This window comes from Tachysurus vachellii, chromosome 1 (genome assembly GCF_030014155.1).
Source record: "Tachysurus vachellii isolate PV-2020 chromosome 1, HZAU_Pvac_v1, whole genome shotgun sequence".
NCBI lineage: Eukaryota > Metazoa > Chordata > Actinopteri > Siluriformes > Bagridae > Tachysurus > Tachysurus vachellii.
The window spans coordinates 2,919,454-2,922,478 of record NC_083460.1 but is presented as its reverse complement, the minus strand read 5'-3'; the positions used below and the strand labels follow the sequence as shown (position 1 = coordinate 2,922,478).

General features: G+C 38.2%; 1 protein-coding gene across 3 annotated transcripts in view; it reads right to left on the bottom strand.

The window, feature by feature from the left end:
- Positions 1-895: 895 nt before the first annotated feature.
- The window catches only part of tnk2b (tyrosine kinase, non-receptor, 2b), a 22,113-nt gene continuing 19,983 nt past the window's right edge, over positions 896-3,025 (bottom strand). For all 3 annotated transcript variants that reach the window (XM_060867976.1, XM_060867985.1, XM_060867993.1), the window contains one exon: positions 896-3,025. This exon is cut by the window's right edge and continues 264 nt beyond it. The gene's annotated coding sequence lies outside the window, so the exon portion shown is untranslated.

Here is a 3,025-nt window from a genome sequence, read left to right as displayed (position 1 = left end):
AGCGAGACAATGGACGTGGACACTTAAGTAGTTTCTCTGTACAGTATGTCAAACAGTAAGGAAGGTACTGAAGAAGAAAAATATATAACTATACAACATGTGGCCTGTTTGGATTGATTTCAGAAGTAATGTTCTTACAAATTTGAGGATGAACGGCTGTGATGGAGGAGGAATTAAAGGAACATCCTTAGGATGTTGTAAGTGTCCTACAGGCCCACAAGTGCATACAGATAAACTATCAAAGCAGCTTCTGAAATCCTTGGATTCATTCATTAAAACACCCTTATAAAAACTACTTTTGGGGTAAAACACACTGATAATGTTCAGAGCGGAACGATTCAGATTTATTAGCAATGTCATGAGTATAAAAGGCTTTGTGGTGAGAGCGTGGTGGCTCCTATACAGAGCTCTCGCATTCTGTAATGATCCTGGTGACTGTTATTAATATTTAGCTACGCTGAAACAATAGCACAGATCGGTAAGACTAATGGGCCGAAGCCGTGGATGCTTCATCATAACGCCTGCGCACACAAGCGTCAAGGAGGCAAGCGAGCAACCTTTTGTGGGAGTAAATACAAAACAAAAGGGAAGTCAGCTTTCTTTAAGTGAGGAAATACCAAAAACAAACCTTTTTTTTTGTTTGGTTTACAGAGTAGAAAGTAGCCACCGAACAATCGATCTCCTTTAATTATACGGAGTTCTGATCATTTAACCCTTAACTTGTTACCTGCAAATTCTAACACGTGTGAAATGATGCGTTAATGTTTTCGTGTAATGATGTATCTTTGCGTGCACAAAGGACAAAGACGAGATTATAGAAAAAGATAAAAATCGTTAATTTTTAATAAAAATATGTATTTATATTTTTATATATATATATATTTATATATATATACTGTATATAAATTTGATATCTGCATGAACAAGACAGTAAAATACATAAAGAAGAAGATGGAAGAGCGAACAGTACGGCATGATAAAGCTGGAACAGGAGAACGGAGTGTGAAAACATCACCACAAGGTCATTTCAGTCTCATAAATACAGCATAATGGAGGCTAATTAATCTGTTTGATCAGGATGCCTACGTGTTTATTATAATTATTCAGAGCTGGAAACTGACGTAGCGAGTCCAACACAATACATGCTGTCAGGGGAATAAAATGAGTCAGAGACCGAAGGAGTCGCCGCACAATGGCTGTGAGATTGCTGTATGCTTCAGTATCTCTAACACTGGTCCTTAACAGCTACATCCAAGCGATTATTACCGTAAAGCAGGCGAAAAACATCTGGGAGGGAACTGGAAGAAGTGATATTTAACATCTCAGGATGCCGGATCCTGTGATGATATCCGGGGAAAAAATACTTTAACCTAGATGATACAGTACATGTTCACCACGACGGGTCGTAAGCTAACATCACCACTCGTTAGATTAGCTTGGATATTATCGATAATGCAGACGAAATAAAGATCGCCGTCGCCGGTTGCTTTCGAATTATAGACATATTTTCCCCACATTATGTTTCCTCCATCTTGTGATGTCAGAAAATTAAAAAAAAAAAAAAAAAAAGTACTCAACATCACACCTTGGAGGCTCCACTGTGCGTTTACAAAGCAACCGTTTATCACAGAGTTACCTTTAATACGTTTGCTGGTGACTTAAAAAACGCTAAAGAAAAAACTAAAAAAAAAAAATAAAAAAAAAAGTGTGAAAGTAGCCTAAGATAAGTGCAAACATGTCGAGTCGTTTCTCTGTACTGACCGATTGAATTAAGCTTAATAAGGATGAAAGTTAGAATGTAATGTAACTGTAGCTTAGCTCATATCTTTTCATATAAAGTGTGTTGTTGCAATTTAACAGCTGCCCCTTATACATAATAATATAATTAAATTTTAAGTCTGTTCTTAACAGATAGATATACTGTACGGCTGGAGGATTTCTTTAAGGCCACTCGATTGTGCTTCTGAAAACTGCACCATATTGAAGCATTTAAAGTTCTGTGCTGTGCGAATGCGCTGTACGTGGAACGGGTCAGCTGTACTGTAGGAACCGAAGCATTTCGAGTCTCGCTGTCGAATCGGGAGACGTACGGACGTACGATACGGCACACGGAGGCACGTGGAGGAAGTGTGCGCGGTCTTTTGGCCTTTAGGTTTAACCCTGTGTTCACACTAACAAAGGACATGTCATGATGAAGTAGCACTTGGAGCTAATCGTGTTTTTGTTTTGTTTACTTTTTCTGGTGGACGATACGGCAATACGACACGATTGGACTTTTGAGGATGTCGAACAAACCGAGCTGTATTTTTGCTATTTAGGAAACAGCATGACTTCGACCGATCGCTTCGACTTCTTGACATCGGTGTATCCTGAAGGCGCTCGTGCTGAAGTAGTGTGTAGGAGCAGCTCGCTAAAATTATGATGCACAATATTAGTGAAATGTGCAATGGAAAATACAGAAACAAACAAACAAACAAACAAAACAAACAAACTATTAAGAACACTCAGATATGCAACTGATATCTTCTACAGGAAGTGTTCGGGAGCGGGAGGAGTCACTCATGACATCAGACAGCAGCGATTTGGTTAAACGGAACGAGGAGCACCTTTTACTCTTAGAAAGAAACTGCGAATGCTTTACGACGACGCAAATAATTGAAATTATTGCTAAATCTGATGCAATCGGATTTGAGGAAGAAGGAAACTTGCGTCCTGTCGATAGCTAGTGCAAACACAGGGTTGGGAAACGTAGATATCTTTAAACGAAAAGAACAGGGGGAAAAAAATAGAAAAAAGCAAGAAAACACAACACAAAACAATTTCGATAAACTTGTTGCAGTCAGCTGAAATAACGTACATTAAAAAAAAGGGCCATTTGACACAAACAAACCTATACACTCTGATAATATATACACCTCTTATACATTGAGTTCCCATCTAATAATCTCCTTTATTATTTATCAAATAAAGCTCTGTATAAAAAAATAACAAACAAAAAACATCATCATATTGAACGGACCAGCAG